This window comes from Astatotilapia calliptera, chromosome 10, assembly GCF_964374335.1.
Source record: "Astatotilapia calliptera chromosome 10, fAstCal68.1, whole genome shotgun sequence".
NCBI lineage: Eukaryota > Metazoa > Chordata > Actinopteri > Cichliformes > Cichlidae > Astatotilapia > Astatotilapia calliptera.
Window position 1 is genome coordinate 3,196,119 of NC_137431.1, and position 17,516 is coordinate 3,213,634.

General features: G+C 42.7%; 1 long non-coding RNA gene across 1 annotated transcript; it reads left to right on the top strand.

Annotated features, from left to right (window-relative positions):
* The first annotated feature begins 3,872 nt into the window (after positions 1-3,872).
* Positions 3,873-9,208, top strand: LOC145431344 (uncharacterized). The gene is made up of 3 exons (XR_013911642.1): positions 3,873-7,947; positions 8,034-8,151; positions 8,283-9,208. It is a non-coding gene; the product is annotated as an uncharacterized LOC145431344 (long non-coding RNA).
* The last annotated feature ends 8,308 nt before the right edge of the window (positions 9,209-17,516 follow it).

Consider the following 17,516-nt stretch of genomic DNA (forward strand, 5'->3'; position numbering starts at 1 on the left):
GTGGGAGTTTCTAAAAATAACGGAGTCTTCATTAATCCCATGCAAACGTACACCTATCTGGAATAACCCTGACATATTACAAAACAATAATATGATTAATTTCCCAGAATGGAGTTGTAAAGGAATTAAATACTTAGAACATATATTAGAGGGAACAGAATTTATTCCATTTGACAGACTAGTTACACAATATGGGATCAACAAGACAAGATTTTTAGAATATCAACAAATTAAATCCATAGTAAAAAAGAAATTTAACCTCAGTCAAGTTGAATTACAAACACCACTAAGTGCGGCACATTTTCTTACTCTTAAATCCCCCAAATTATTATCTAAAATATACAGAACACTTTCAAAATTAGATGAATCAATATCCCTTCCTATTGCAAAGTGGGAAGCAGATTTATCAGTCAGCTTAGACCAAAACTTCTGGTCTCAGATTTGCTTAAAAACCTTTAAATTAATTAAAAATCACAGTCTGCAATTAATACAATACAAAATACTACATAGAGTGCACTATACAGGTCATCGGATGTTCAAGATGGGCTTTACATCTTCCAACAACTGCTCACACTGTCAAGGCAATACACCAGACAATTACATCCACGCTCTTTGATTCTGTCCACCAGTGCAAAAGTTTTGGCGCGAGATATGTGAAGACTTATCAAAGTGTCTGAAATGTAACATTCCAACCTCCCCCTTGTTGGGCAGCTTAGATAATGTCACTTCAGAAAAGAATATAGCCCATATGATTTTCACTGCCCTATGCATAGCCAAGAAAACAGTCCTCATGAACTGGAAAAATAAAAATAATCTTAATTCTAACCAATATAGAAATTATCTATTAGATTACATTAGTCTTGATACAGCCTCTGCCACCACATCAGATCAATTGCTCTGGGCTCCTTTGATCAGCTCCATCACCTAGTGGGGTGGGGGGTCATAGTTTGGTCCCGCCTTCACTGTTGTGATTGGTGTGGGGGTAGGGACAGGCTTAGGGCGTCGGGGGGTTCCCCGGAGGCATCTTCCTTGGGGGGCTCAACCCGGGGTAGCGGTCATGTCCGGTTGGGGGCTCTGTTGGCTCTCAGGTGACTGTTTCCTCGCGGCTGCGTGCAGCGGGGCTAGGGGAGGGTCTGTGCTGACGGACGTGGGTTACTGACCTGGTAGCCTGGCTGGCCCTGGGTGGGTCCGGGATGGGCGTGAGGTTCTGGGGGCGCTCCGTCTCTGGGCTGGGGCCCGGGCCGGGCCTCGGGGGCTTGGATCCTGGTTGGTGTGTTGCCGGGGTTGTGGGCGGGTGGGTGCATGGGGGCCCGGCCCTGGAGCAGGGTGCCGCCGGTGCGTTGAACCGCCTGGGGGGCTCTTCAACTGGTGGGGGAGATGGTCACATCTTGCAGGAGCTTTCCTCTCTTCAGGAACTCTCTCTGCAGGAGGGGGAGATACAGGAGAGGTGGAGGAAGATCTCAGCCTGGGCGTTTACTGTCTTATGTAGTCTGGAAGATGAGTGGATGGCGGGGTGGGTGCAGTTTTCTCTGTGGTGGGGTTGGGTGGACTGTCCCGGGCTCTGTGGGGCCGGGAGGCGCTGCTGCACTGGGCCCCGGCCTGGATGGGCCTAGGCCCCCTTTCCCTGGCGGGTCGCGGAGTGTGGGAGTGCCTACTGGGGTCAGCGGGGGAGCTGGCCCCAGGGAGGGGTTACCTGCCCCTCCCTTCCTTCCCTCCCCATCTCCAGCTGCCTCCCTCTTCCCGCTCCACCACAACCACCCACACATGCAGGGCCTTGGAGTAGGGGTATGTCACCAGGGTGCAGAGGAGGCTACCCCCCCCCTCTGTCCCCTTCTGGCTGCCTCTGCCTCAATTTTATCCCACAACTTAGACATTCACATTATTCATACTCTCATTACACATACATATAGGATCTTGGGGGTGGGCACAATCACGGAGTCCAAATTACCATCAGGGTGTACACCTCACCCCTGGCGTCGTTGCCCACCTCTCAATTTTAAATACACTTAGACATTGAGGGCTATCAGGAGGGACTATGTGCTTACCTGCTGCTCCTTGGCAGGTAGCTCCAAGCCCTCCTGGGTTTTAATTGCACCTTAGAACACACATGCATCAACACTACAATGAGCGGGTGGAGGGAGGTTTGGAGTCTTCTCCCACCCCCATTCTCTGCGGCCTGCTGGAGCGGGAGGGCTAGGTGGAGTTGGCCGTCCGACTGCGGTCTGGAGTGTGGGGCTTCCCTGCTGCTACGGAGTCGGGGTGGTCTGCCTCTCCCCACCGCAGGGAAAAGGGTAACACCACCTGGGTCTGGGTGCAGTTCCCCCCTCCAGGGGCAAGGGTACCTAGACCCGGTTTGTAGAGTACGCTTGGGGAGTGTGATCGTGTGTACAGCGTCTCTTTATGTCTGTCTCCACGTTGGTTGAGTGTGGAGTAAGTGCATATGAGAGCATGAGGGGGGGAATGGATGTTTGTGTCTGTGTGTGCTTGTATGTCTGTGTCTATATGTCAGGTTGGGTATCAGACGCCACCTCTCTGGGGACACCTCAGGCCCTCCAAGGTTTGGAGGCCTATCTCCACCTACCACCACTTCCCCTGCCGGTGGCGGACTCCCTCAGGTGTCGGTGCGTTGGTGGTTCTTTGTGTCTGGGGGTGGGCGTCCAGGTACACACCGGCTCACTCCTTGGCGGCCGCTTATCGGGGCCTGGAGCCTGGGGCTCGCTCGGGCCCCTTCGGGGGTGGGGTGCCCCCGGCCTCTCGGCCTGGGGCTCGGTCACTCAGGCACAGCTGGCGGCCGGCGGAGCTCACGGGTGCGTCACTGCAACTCCCCCTGGCTTCTGCTCCGCGGCTGCTGAGTGAGCCCTCATCTGGGACTCTCCTCAGCTCTTACTGGAACAGTGGCGCGGCTGCCCCTCTGTTGGTCTTCCATGGTTTCTTGTGTTCTGGGGGCCTCTGGATGTCTGGAGTTTTGATCTCCTCCATACCTGCTTCACACCCTGGAGGACGGGGCTGTGGCCCCCCCACACTCCCTAGCAGATCGTTACATGGAGAAACCTTTGGAATACAAGCGCGCTGATCCACACAGGTATGCACACGGGTGTTCACTGCTCGTAGACCCAAATTACACCTTTCTTGGCTGCTACTTCGAAGCACATCTGTCCTGCGTGCTGCACAACAACATTGAATATTTAGTATTTACTGCTGTTTACACTTAGCTAGATTAATGCGATGGTGTTGTGTTTAATATGTTGCTTTGTTTTTTGTTTTTTTTGTCTTTTTTTGCTTGTTTTCTATTCTTCTCTCAACAGGTGATCCAGGAGATTTTTATTTTTTTTCTCCCCCCCTTTCTCACTGTCCCTCTCCCCTTCTGTTTTTCCTTTCCTTCCTCTTTCTTTCTCCCTTTCCTATCTCTCACTCATGTCTGTCCCGTCTGTAACATCTGAAAATAAAATATAATAAATAATAAAAACAAAGATCGACCAAATGGACCAATACGGCAATGCCACGATGATCCATTTGGCAAAGTAAATCCATTGGGTATCCTTGTTGGTCTTCAGACAACAATTCTGATGGCTAAAGAACCAAATGGGACAGGCGAAAAAAGAAAAAAGAAAAAAAAAAAAAAAAAGGATAACATTTTTAAGTTATCTAAGTGACTTATATATCATGTTTAACCTGAGTAGCGAAAGACGGCGGTGGGTTTGAAAACGATTTGCCAGGAGTCCGGTGTTCTCACGGCTCTAGTGAGCCTTGAACCCCGGCTAGCTATCGAGCTGGTGGGTAACAGACGTCTCCGAAAACGTCGGAGCGCTTTTGAAAATATGTGGTGTCTTGATAAACTGAGCAGATATTTGAGGTTTACACAGCTACATTCTCGCCTGAAAATATGTTAAACGTTTATTTTGTGACCCAGAAAGAATAATAAGAGTAATATTAAAACTAACTAGCTGCCGCCATTGTTGGAAACTAAGCAGAGCCGTGCTATGAATTCTGGGACACAGCTTCTTCTCCTTCTGGGTTTAACAGCAGCTGGCATCCTTGTACATGCAGTGCTGCCATCTTCTGTTTCAGTCCGTTATTACACTCTTAAATCCTACTACTTATTCCTGCGTCTTTTGGGATCTTACAAAGCTTCAAACGAGGCGTCGACTATTAAATTAGTTGTCGACGATTTTGATAGTCGACGTAATCGTGACTAGTCGACTAATCATGGCAGCCCTAATGTCCACCAACACAAAATAATGTTGGGCAATTTGTTCTGCCTTGAATTTAGTGGAATGAAATCCAAACAAAAAGGAGCAGTTTCTTGCTTTCATGCAGCATGTATTGGACAACAACCACGCAGAGCTAGCACCTCCACTGATACAGGGGACAGAGTGCTGGTATTTACCAACATTTGAAGTTTATCATCCAAGAAAGCCAGACCAGATCAGAGTAGTTTTTGATTCTAGTGCACAATACAAGGGCATCTCTCTGAACAATGTTCTACTCACTGGACCAAACCTGAATAATAGTCTCTTAGGTGTCCTTATGCGTTTCAGGAAGGAGCAGGTGGCAGTGACAGCAGACATCGAACAGATGTTTTACAGTTTTGTGGTAAGAGAGGATCATCGAGACTTTTTGCGCTTTCTGTGGTACCGTGATAATAACCCAAGCAAAGACGTGGTGGAGTACAGGATGCGAGTCCATGTATTTGGCAACAGCCCTTCACCGGCAGTGGCTACTTACCTCCTCAGGAGAGCAGCTGAGAAGGGAGAAAAGCAACATGGGCCAGACACCAAACGCTTTGTGGAACGTGAGTTTTATGTGGATGATGGTCTAGTTTCTTTGCCAACTGAAGAGGAAGCCATTTCCCTGATTAAGAGAACGGAAGCCTCTCTTTCAGAGTCTAATATAAGGCAGGATAGTATCAAACAACATGAATGTGCTGAGAGCATTTCCAGCAGAAGACCACGCGAAAGAAATCAAGGATCTGGACCTAGGAGCAGAACCTATTCCTACACAGCGCAGTCTTGGTTTGAGCTGGGAAGTGGCTACAGATACATTCACTTTTCAAGCATCGACCAACCAGCAACCTTTCACACAGCGTGGGGCTTTATCCACAGTAAATAGCCTCTTTGATCCTCTTGGGTTTGTAGCTCCTATCACCATTCAAGGAAAGTTCCTACTAAGAGAACTATCCACTTCAGTAAGCGACTGGGATGAGTCACTCCCATTGGAGAAATACAGTGAATGGGAAGCATGGAGGGACTCACTACAAGACCTCCAACAGCTGCATATTCCTCGAGCTTACACACTCAACTCTCCTTCAAATGCCAAGAAAAAATAAATCTGCGTTTTCTCAGATGCTTCAACCAAAGCCATCGGTGCTGTAGCATACCTCAAAACAACTGACGACGAAGGACAGATAAACATTGGCTTTGTTCTAGGGAAGGCCAAACTGGCACCATTAAGTGAGCCCACCATCCCCAGATTAGAACTCTGTGCAGCAGTGCTAGCGGTGGAAATGGCTGAACTTATTGTCCAGGAGTTGGACTTGGAGCTTGATGCAGTCACCTTCTTTTGTGATAGCAAAGTGGTGCTTGGATATATCTATAAGTAGTCAAAACACTTTTATGTGTATGTTCACAACAGAGTTCAACGAATTCAACAATCGACGCAGCCAGAACAGTGGCGATATGTGCCCACAGAACATAATCCAGCAGATCATGCTTCAAGATCAATCCAAGCCTCTCAGCTCTAATACGAACTGGCTGACTGGACCAGCGTTCTTATATGAACAACACAAAAATTCTGCTGAGCAGCAAGAGATCTTCAGTCTTGTTGACCCAGACTCGGATAAAGAGATCCGGCCACAAGTCACATGCTGTGCCAGTAAGAAAGAGGAGAAGAAACTTACCCCAGAAAGGGTTGAGAAATTTTCTTCAATGCCACATACTGTCAGTGAATTGTCCAAGGCAAGGCGTGTTATTATTCGCTCTGTGCAGACAGCTAGTTTCTCTGAGGAGTTAGACACTCTCTCCAAGAAAGACAATATCAGCCAGAAAAGCCCTTTTGCAAAGCTGAATCCATTCATGGTCTGCTTCGAGTTGGCGGCAGGCTAAAACTAGCTGATCTTATCAGTAAGGAGAAGCACCCAGTCATTATGCCTGGCAAACATCATGTCTCTACATTGCTCATACGACACTACCATGAACAAGTGGAACACCAAGGCCGTGTCTTCACAGAGGGTGTGATTCGAGCAGCTGGAATATGGCTGATAGGTGGCAAAAGATGCATAGGCAGTGTTCTTCTTGGATGTGTCATTTGTCGGAAGCTGCGAGGCAGAACTGAAAGGCAGAAGATGTCGCATTTGCCAGAGCAACGACTTAGTACTTCTCCCCCCTTTACTTACACGGGTCTGGATGTCTTTGGGCCTTGGAATGTAGTTGCAAGGCGCACAAGAGGAGGACTGGCCTACATTAAGCGCTGGGCGGTGTTATTAACTTGTCTAAGTGCTCGTGCCATTGACATTGAAGTGATTGAGTCCATGGATGCTTCATCCTTCATTAACTGTCTCCGAAGATTCTGTGCTATCCGGGGCCCATGTAAACAATTGCATTCTGACTGTGGGACTAATTTTGTTGGCGCCTGCAACAAACTCGAGTACCACAAAACAGTAAAAGACTCAAAAGTACAGAGATATGTGAACAATTATGGTTGTACATGGGAGTTCAACCTTCCACACTCCTCACATGTAGGGGGCACATGGGAGCGCATGATTGGAGTTACAAGGAGGATCTTAGACTCTATGCTAATGCGCACAGATTGTTCCCATCTCACTCACAAAGTACTGTGCACTTTAATGGCAGAAGTAATGGCTATTATTAACTCCAGGCCTATAGTTCCTGTCTCTTCAGATGCCAACTCACCTGAAATACTTTGCCCGGCTATGCTCCTTACTCAAAAGGCAAGCGCACCACCTCCACCTGGGAAGTTTACAGAGAAGGATCAAGCAGCAATGGCAGCAAGTCCAGCACCTAGCAGACCATTTCTTGAGGCGCTGGAAAACAGAGTATCTACACACACTCCAAGCTCGTCAGAAATGGTTGAAGTCATGTCCTAACATTGAGAAGGGCGATGTTGTCCTACTGAAGGATAATGAGGCAGCCCGCAATGACTGGCCTATGGCACTTGTTACAGACACTTTTCCCAGCAGTGATGGAAAAGTTCGCAAAGTGGAGCTCAAGGTCACCAAACAAGGATCAGAAAAAAGGTTCCTCAGGCCTGTCTCTGAGGTCATTCTTCTCATGAAAAAGTAATGTTATAAGAAAATATATCTCTTTATAGTTACAGACTAATTTGTGGCATCTTAAAGATACCAGGCGGGGAGTGTTCTGCCTTGAATTTAGTGCCCCCTACTGGGCCTTGTAAATTGTTGTTAATGTGACAGTCAGCTATGTTAGTTGGGGTAAACAGGTTCACATGTGCTGAAGTGTTCCTGTAGTTATCCGCTGCAATCCTCTTTCTTGTTTATGCCTTCGAAAGCATCATCTGTAAGTACTTGTTGACTTAAGAGTATAGAGTAGTGATGTGACGTTCTGTATCGAGGCTTCGAAGCTTGTGTCGAGTAATTGAGGGAGCGTTTCCGCGATGCACGTATCGAGGCTTGCTTCATTTATGGGAGGAGCTGAAAATGATGACGTCCGAAGCCTCGCTGCCCGGCTGTACCACGTCACTGGTTCATGAAGTGGTTCAAACTTTGCCGCAAGCTATGATAGAGATATAAACCCCTCAGACTTCATTCAAAATGTGGGTGTTTGATGGAGAGTTGCGGTTAGTGAGAGTTTGGAGACAGTTTGGAGGTTTATGAGAGTGAGGAGAGAAAGTCAGGAGAGAATGGAGCCGGCTAAGAAGAGGAGGATGTCCTCCCCTGTGTGGGAACATTTTGATCTTATTCCTCCCAACAAGGTATGTAAATTTCTACAGAAGATGGTTTTTCATAATACTGATGGTGCAATACAATTTATGTTAAGCTGTCTTTACTTTTGTACAAGGTGAAGTGTTTGCTATGTGCCAGGGAGCTGGGATATAACAACAAGACCTCATCCATGCTTAGGCACTACAGAGCTTTGCATGAGAATAAGGGGAACACCGATTGTGGAGCAAGACCAGGTGAGCCATCAAATGCCATGATAATATAGCATGCAGTAATGTTACTAAATGATATAACAATATCATACAACTGTAATAAGTTACGTGTGTGATGTTTATATTTGTGCTTTGTCTTTATTGTCTTTCCTCAGGAGAACAATCTCAAATAGATGAAGACCTGGTTAGCATGGTGATTGAGGACTCCCAGCCATTTAGCATTGTGGAGGACAAAGGATTTAAAAGATTTGTTAAATCATTAAATCCTAGCTATGTTCTCCCCACTAAAAAGGTCATAAAAGCAGTGGAAATTTAGTTTTTACAGAATAAAATGTGAACAGGCAGGACTGAGGCTCAAAGCCTCAGTGTGTAGCTGTCCATACCTCAACGTTACAAAAGCACAACCACTGTCCACACCCCAACCACACCTCACCTCACAGTAAATGATCATTTCCATTTTAAGCATTTCCAAATAATCATTTTCCATACTGCCAGTATAAATATACACAGTATACTGCATCACTACAATATAGATGTTTTACACACTCCTTTTGTTGTTGACATTTACAGGCTGTGTGCAAAAGGCCACACTCTTCAAATTCATGCCAACTAATATTTTTACATCCAGTAGATGTCCTACTACAGCAAATGAAGCTTCAAGAAGCTTTGCGCTGGGGTGAACCAATTGGATGAAAAGCTTCAGTGCTTCATGAAGCTTCATCTGCCCATCACTAGTATAGCGACATATTTTAGTAACATTTTGGTAGTTTTGTGTTCTAAAGCCTAACTTTGTGTATAATTATATTGCTAAGCTAATCTCATGTCATGTATACATAGGAGGACCGATTACATGGATATTTCTTTGTCTTTTGTTGCTAGCCTTGACTTGCTGTAGAGTCGATAAGGGAATTTGTAATATCAGTGTGTTAATCACCTTACTGTTGTATTCTTGTTTTTGTTTTAGTTTCACTCTGATTCAATGGTGTATGGCGGTGCAACGTAAAATAAAGCCCCTGGAGCTTGGACGCTATATCCTGACTCCCGTATTCTTTTGAATGGAGTTTGGCTGGCTGCTGAATTGTGTACCCGCACGCATGCATGCACACACACAAGGAGAGCAGTACACAATTTGTCATTAGAAACACTCAAATTAAATTTACATGTTAAAATAAAATAAAATAAAAAGACTGTGACTATTTCAGAACAATACAGAGCTGCACTGTTTTGTAATCAGCAACTGTCAGAACAGCATGCCAGCATTGACAAAGGGAACTAATGAGCTACCTGGGAAGTTCTAAACTTCACCTCATTCCTCACCCCTAATGCTCGGGAGAATAGGTCATGATCAGCTGTACTCTGAAGTTTCCTGGAACAATAAATAACATTTTCTGAGCTGGGCACTTGTTTGTCACAAGTACCACAAATATGAGCATTTGAAAATCCGCCCATCCATCTATAATATACTGTATGCAGTGAATTTTGCCATCCAGCAGTGTGTCACCATCACCTGGAGCAGTGGGACTGGAGAGCTAATTTAGGGATATAATAAAAAGACTGCTCAACACACTGGGGTTCCCTGGCCTTCCCATGCCTCATTTGAGAGGCAACAAGAAAAAAAGGCAAATAGATGAAAGGCGGTCCCCACAGTTGGAGATGATGCAACAAGGGTCCTCACGCTAAGCAGGCAGCTATTCAAATGAGTAGCTAATTGTGGCATCTGTTAACCCGTTGAAGAGGTGTCAGTGCAGTATCATGGGCCTGTTAATTGGTACAAACAGGTAGCAGATGCAGGCTCTGGGATTGAGCATATGCCAACCAGCGAGCCAACCTCCATGAGCAGTGATTATACAGCCAAGCTGATGGAAGGAGATCAAAGCCCAGGATAAACCAGTGAATATGTTCGTTATTGACAGTGCATCTAGTTCCATGTTTTTATTTAATGTTATGTATTTATTTAGCTACTACTTATAACCAGAGAAAGTTGAACATTTCCCTTCATTCACTAGTAAACCCACAGTGTCCAGTGTATGATTGATTCTAATAACAAATTGTTGAAGAGTCAAATATAAACCAATTTCAGAGTTCCCACCATGAATGGACCTGTCATGTTGCCTTGTACCAGCAGATGGTGGTAGATAAGTGGACAACAGTCGCTCTAACCTTGAATGAAACACTCTGTTTACAGTTTCATGTTTTGCTTGAATTTTACACCAGTTTTCACTGTACTTTGATCAACAAATGTCTGGCATTTATACAAGTTTTAGAACATTAAATCATACCTGCAGTTCTGTAACAGGAGAAAATTTCATAGAGAATGTATGTAGTTATTTGACTGATATAACGAGATATAGTATCATGTTCTGGTTCTTATTGTGTATGTATTTGTGTTTATGTGAACGTCAAAAGTGGGATATTTAAAAAGCAATTCTGTTATAAATAGATTAAAGAGGAAAAATGAATCATCTGCTTTTTTCCTGACTTTGAACGATATATCCTCATTGCGCACATTGAGGATAGTTAGGAAAGCCTCAACCACCGAATACCTGCAGAGAGTAAGAAAAGTCCTGAGGAGTCCGCTGAGAAGAACAAGATGTAGGCAATCATCACCTACACCCTGACAATCATCATATACCCTGCTGGGATAATAAACTGCCATAGAAGCCACTAACATCAAGGCAAGAAAGCTCCAATAATGGAGGGTTTCACCCCAAGTCCAGCCCCCTGAGACTGTTCGCTAAGCACAAGGAAGAAGGCTGAGGACTAGTGAGTGTCAGAACCACTGTCCAGGATGAAACAACAAAGGTCCATGAGTACATCGGGAAGACAGCCACAACTGACCACATGCTTAGTGAATACCTCAGGCAGCAGAAACTCGAGAAAGAAGAGAAGCAAGGAGAGGAACCATCATGGAAGGACAACCCTCAACACAGTATTTACCACTGGGGAAAAAGGAGTGATATTAAAAACCCCTACCATCTGCTGAAGTTAAAAAAAAAAGACTGCACATATGATAGCAGCAGAAATAAATGTATGTTTGTGTTCCTATAATGACCTGTTCTGGCTTTACTTTATTAATAATGAGCTTTTGCTCCTTTACTGTGAATCTGTATTATTGCTAGCATGCTACATTTTTATTATAAAACGTTTTAAACATCACTTATACAGGCAAACAAAGATAAAAGGCAGGAAAAACTGAGGCAACCAATACTTTAGCAGAGGAGAGAAAACTAAAACCGCAAAGTCAGCCCTTACCTGAAAATCTTGTAGTTTGAGAACAGTTTTTCTCCCCCTTTCACAGCCTCTGCTCGATCCACACTGACACCTGCTGGAGTTACTGGTAACGTAACACGTGACCATAGGCACACGCAGTGTAAAAGGCACAACTCCGTTTTTATAGATTTAATAATTGGTTACGCATTTCCCATTTATGAAATGTCACATTTATACACCTGGAAAAACCACCTGATTTTCGTTTAAAGTGTGTGATCATCTCATTCAACATACGTCGTTGATTAAAGTTGGTAACAGTAGCTACAACATGAAAAACATAAAAATGCTACCAACATAAATAAATGGATCTGTAGTATGTATCCATCAATACAAAAAAACCCCAAAACAAAACAAAACGATCCTTCAGTTCTGATGCACGCAAACAAACCCAGTTTTCTGCAGATTAAAAAAGCATTTCATTGCTACTGGTATCTTTTGTATTGACCACTGTTGATGAAAATAGTGCTCACATTTTATGAGTACGAGCCTACAACAAATCAACATAAATGATGGGAAAACACCACTAGAAGTTCAGTTGATATATCATTAGCTCATAATAAACTGTGATAAACTGACAGTTCATCTAAATCGTCAGCTAATGACACGACTGCATGTTCTGTAAGAGTTTGTACTTGAAAATATTATAATTAATGAACCTGAAAGGGGCTAAAAGACATTTGACTTCCCATGTCAACCTTTTCCACAGTATACAAATAAATAACTGATGATGAAGGTGACTCTGGGAACCTGAGGAAGAACCTGTGTGGAAATCTGCGTATGAAAACTGGCCATGCTGCGATGTGGACAAACAGAAAACTGTTTCTCCTCACATCGTGCCAGCTGTTAGCTCAGGTGTGTAAATGTGCGCCGCAGCTCTCTCACCTTGAAACAGTATTATGGAGTCTTTCCAAAGTAATCTTTAAAAAAAAAATTGATAAACTTAATAAACCACATATATTCCATATATATAAAAATGTATTTAAATGTATTGTTGACATTTATATTAGATTTGAAACTTTAGTGTATGCACACTATTAAATGTAGTGACAGATTGCTACTGCTAATCCACACAAGTCACAAGAATATTAATTCCTTCTAAATCTAAATGTCTGCCAGGCAGATATATGAACTTAAACCCATCTGTGATTGACTTCTCCTCTGTGATCACTAGAACTGGAACATTTTCTGAATCATTATTGTTATATCAGAGCATTAATGACAAAATGTTTACACCGTGTACAGTTAGGTCATTAATTGTTGTACATGGACACTTTGCTTATTATATGTTTTTTTTTAAATAATAATAAAAATAATAATAATACTAATAATTTATTTTGCCTCTGTGCACCAGTAAAGAGAAATTTGTGAAATGCAGACTTCAAACATTTTGCATTAATTAGAATTACAGTAATTTATGTCTAACAGTCCCTTATTTTTCATATACTCTAAATTAACTGGATAATTGACTGGAAAACAGTTCCTGTTCCCTTCATTATTTCATAACAAATTAAGCAAATCTGTCTTTTAGAGCATTATAATATATATTTAATATATATTTAAATATATTTAAAATATGAGGTACAAAGAAAAAAACGATCTAGCTGGTGAAGATCAAGCAATAATTTAATGTGACACGCAGGAGGGAATGTGGTGAGTATTTCTTTTGGAATTTATTTAGCCACACAGCATTTTATGCATTTTATCTTTCTTGCTGTATCTGATAAGAACGTTTCTCGGAGTCAAATTCCATTAAAACGACTCACAGAACAGAAATAAAAAGAATCGTATTAAAAGAGCGCAAAAAGATGTAGAGTGACATATGTGAGTGTGGCTGTGGCTGCCAGGAGAGGGCGCTATAGCCCACATTAACTGTGTTTGTTTGAGGATCTTTAGTTGTGCTGTCTTTACCGACACTGAATTCTGTTTGTAATTTCAACATGAAAGATGTAATGATATATAACAAATAAGCTATTATGTAACAATCGCTCAATATAATTATAATCACATGTCATACTTAGTAGAATATAATACTGAAAATAGATTTGCAATAGTTTTAACATAAAATCACTCATCAGAAGAAATGATGAGTGATTTTATGTTAAAACATGTCCATTTTTAAACAAACCCTTATAAATATCCAAACTACTGAAAAACTATTTCAGAATTGTCACACAGAGTTTCGCAAAACATCAGGTGAAGGAAACAAACAGGTTCCAGGAAGGATCAGGAAACAGGAAACAGGAAATTTGCCTTGTATGTAGTGACACACCTTTTTCAAAAGTCTGCTTGTCAGTAAATGACTCATCATTGACTGTTTACTGGTAATACCATCAACAAACATGATCAACGTTGCAATAATGCACAGTTTCACAGTAATTATAACTTTCTTATGGGCAGTAAGTCTTTAAAACAAGATGACATCGGTAACACAAAAATGGAAAACACATTTACAATCACAATTCCAAAAAACTTGGGTTGTAACATAAATAAAAAAAGAATGCAATATTTTGCAAATCTCATTCTTATCTTATTTCAATTTAAAAGTTGAGACAGGGCCATGTTCACCGCTGTGCAGCATTATCTCAGCATCAACAATGGAGAAACATCTGGGAACTCAAGAGACCAGTTACATTTAGGACAGGATTTTGTTTGTTTTTTGTTTTTGCTTTTTTGTGTGATGTAGAATTCTAGCTGCTCAACAGTCTTGGGTCTCCTTTGTTTTATGTCTTGTTTTATGATGTGCCAAATGTTCTCAGTAGGTGAGAGGTTCTGGACTGTAGGCCGGGCAGTTAAGCAGCCTGACTCTTCTATGAAGCCATGATGTTGTAAGAGGTGTGAGATATGGTTCAGCATTGTCTTACTGAAATATGCAAACAATTCCCTTAAAAAAAGACATCATGTTATGTTTTTGCAGTTTCAAGTAGATTGGTTTGGGGGAGAGGTAAGGATTGAGGGAGAGGTAAGGGTGGAGGGAGAGGTAAGTGACGGAAGTGACGGACAAGGTAAGCGACTCATGTTGTAACTGACGTCAGACGCTGGAGATTTTGGCGGAAAATTAAAGCAAATGGTAGTTTAGATTTGAACAAATTCATTTAAGCTTCAGCATTACCAAATACACTTATCAATTGTCTTATAACTAACAATATTTGTCTAAATAATCTCCAACACCCTGGAGAACAACGAGGAGAGTTTAGAGACTCTCCAAGATTATATTGATCAGTGCTTTCAGGATCTCGTGATGAAGAAGACCCAGTGTGCAGCTTCCCCGGCCAAACCTGAGACGCCGTCGTCGAAAAGACAACGCCCGGCAGATTCCCCCGGCTCAACATCGCCAGCCGGCAAAGATATTGCTGACATACTGGAGTCAATCGACAAGCGATTGTCCAGTTTCGACGCAAGGCTGTCCTTGGTGGAGATTCTTCACCGAGAATTTAAATGCTTGCGAGAATCCCTGGAGTACAGCCAGCAGCAGGTGGAAACGCTTGCTGCTGAAAATGCCACGCTAAGGGAGTCGGTGAAATGTCTCACAGATAATGTTACCCAGCTCAATAGAGAAAATAAAAAAATAAAAGAAACAGTTATCGATCTACAAGCTCGTAGCATGCGTGATAATCTGGTATTTTCTGGTATTCCAGAAGCCACTGGAGAGGACACGGAGACCACGGTAAAAAGCTTCATCAAAACCCACCTGAAGCTGCCGGAGGACACTGTGAAGAACATCGTCTTCGATCGGGTACATCGCCTCGGCCCCATTCGGGCAACGGCCGGGAGACCACGTCCTATCGTGGCCAAATTCGGCCACTTCAAACAAAAGCAACATGTGAAAAGCCGCGGCAGGGAATTAGAAGGAACGGACTTCAGCGTGAACGACCAGTTCCCCAAAGAGATCTTGGAACGACGCAGGGTCCTCTTCCCAATCCGACGCGGCTTCATCCAGAAGGGCTCCCGCGCTGTCATCGCTGTGGACCGGCTGTACGTGGACGGACAGCTCCACCGCGACCCCGACATCACTCCGTGGCTGTATTAACCTCACACCAGATAAGAATCAGCTACACCATTTCCCTATCCACTCACACTAACTTGCATTAACATCTGTTTAACAAATCGCATCTTAAAGTGTGATTTCATAGCAGAATTAACACCCTCTCTTTTCCCCCTCTTGGTTTTATGCTGCTCACCCCTGTCCTTGGTTTCTTTCTTTATTCCTTTCACTGCCTCGATCACCTGCTTCGACACTCATCCACAAACATCCTTTATTTCGACACATACGCACCATGCGCTCAACGGCAGCACATTTACATCAGTCAGACAGCGCACACAGTCGTTTAGGATACACACACTTAAGCCAAGCCTACTCATATTAGTAACTATGCATACACAAAGTCAGACTCAGGGAGCATCTCGCCACACATTTTTTCTCTCTCTCCTTCTCTTTATTTATGAACAAGTGACGTATTCTCTCCACCTGTCTAAGCGACGCACACAGCATACATCCCTAGTTAAACACAAACATCTATGGGTACACTAAGGTTCATTACATGGAATATAAATGGAGCTGGCTCCAGAGAAAAGAGGTTAAAAATATTTAACCAACTCAAAAAACTACAGGCAGATGTTGTCCTTTTACAAGAGACCCACAGACCTCTTAGAGGTTTGAATGAACTTAAAACACCTGAGTTTCCTAATGTGTTCTCAGCTTGTTATAATTCTAGACAAAGGGGAGCAGCAATTTTAATACATAAAAATATTAATTTCACAGTACTCGATACAGTTATAGATCCAGAGGGCAGATTCTTAATCATTAAACTATCTATACTTGATAAAAAGCTATGTATTGCAAGTGTATATGGTCCAAATGTTGATGATCCCTCATTCTTTCACGGTTTTTTCAGTGCACTCTCTGAACACTTAGATGGCACACTTGTTCTTGGAGGCGACCTCAACCTTGGACTAAATGAAGACATGGATAGGCTCAATACAGCGGGAACTCAGCGTAATTGGCAGTCCACAAATATAATCAAACAATATATGAGCGACTTTGGTCTTTGCGATGCATGGCGCTCCCTTCACCCCACCAGTAAGGAATATACTTTTTTCTCACATGTCCATCACTCCTACTCTCGTCTGGATTATTTTTTGGTCAGCAGCTCACTGCTGAACGACATTTCAGACACTGAGATTCACCCTATAGCTGTCAGCGATCATGGTCCTGTATCTTTAACACTAATGCACAAGAATAATACTACGCCAAGAAAAAACTGGAGATTTAATATATCACTACTTAAAGATGAAGACTTTATTAAATATTTTAAAAAAGAGTGGACTTCATATTTGGACTATAATGACACTCCCGAAACATCAGCTTCTGTTCTATGGGAAGCAGGGAAAGCTGTGATGAGAGGTAAAATAATTTCTTTCTCATCACATAAAAAGAAAAAAGAAAACAAAAATATTCAGGAATTAGAAAAAAACATCAAATCACTAGAAGAAGCCTACGCGTCCCACCAAGATCAGGAAACATTGAACAAAATACGCAAAACAAAACTAGAATTAAATGAGATAATTGATAAAAAAACAAAATTCTTAGTACAAAGACTACGCCTACAAAATTATGAACATGGTAATAAATCCGGTCAATTTCTAGCAAACCAGCTAAAAATAAATAAAGAAAAAACAACTATATGTGCTGTTCAAGATTCATCTGGGAACACAATATATGATCCAATACAAATAAACAACATTTTCAGGGATTTCTATAAAACGTTGTATTCACCACAAATAAACCCATCTAAAAAAGAAATTGATCAGTTTTTGGATAACATAACTCTTCCAAAATTATTGGACACTCAAGCAATGGCACTGGATTCACCACTGACACCAGGTGAACTCCAGGAAGCCCTGATAAGTATGCCCAATAATAAGGCTCCAGGTCCAGACGGCTTTCCTGCAGAATTCTACAAAGAATTCTGGTCGATTCTAGCACCAGTTTTCTACAGAACGTTGTTGGAAATTAAAGAAAAGGGCAGACTTCCATCAAATATGAATTCTGCAAACATTAATCTCCTGCTAAAACCAGGCAAAGACTCTGTATATCCCTCAAGCTATCGTCCAATATCCCT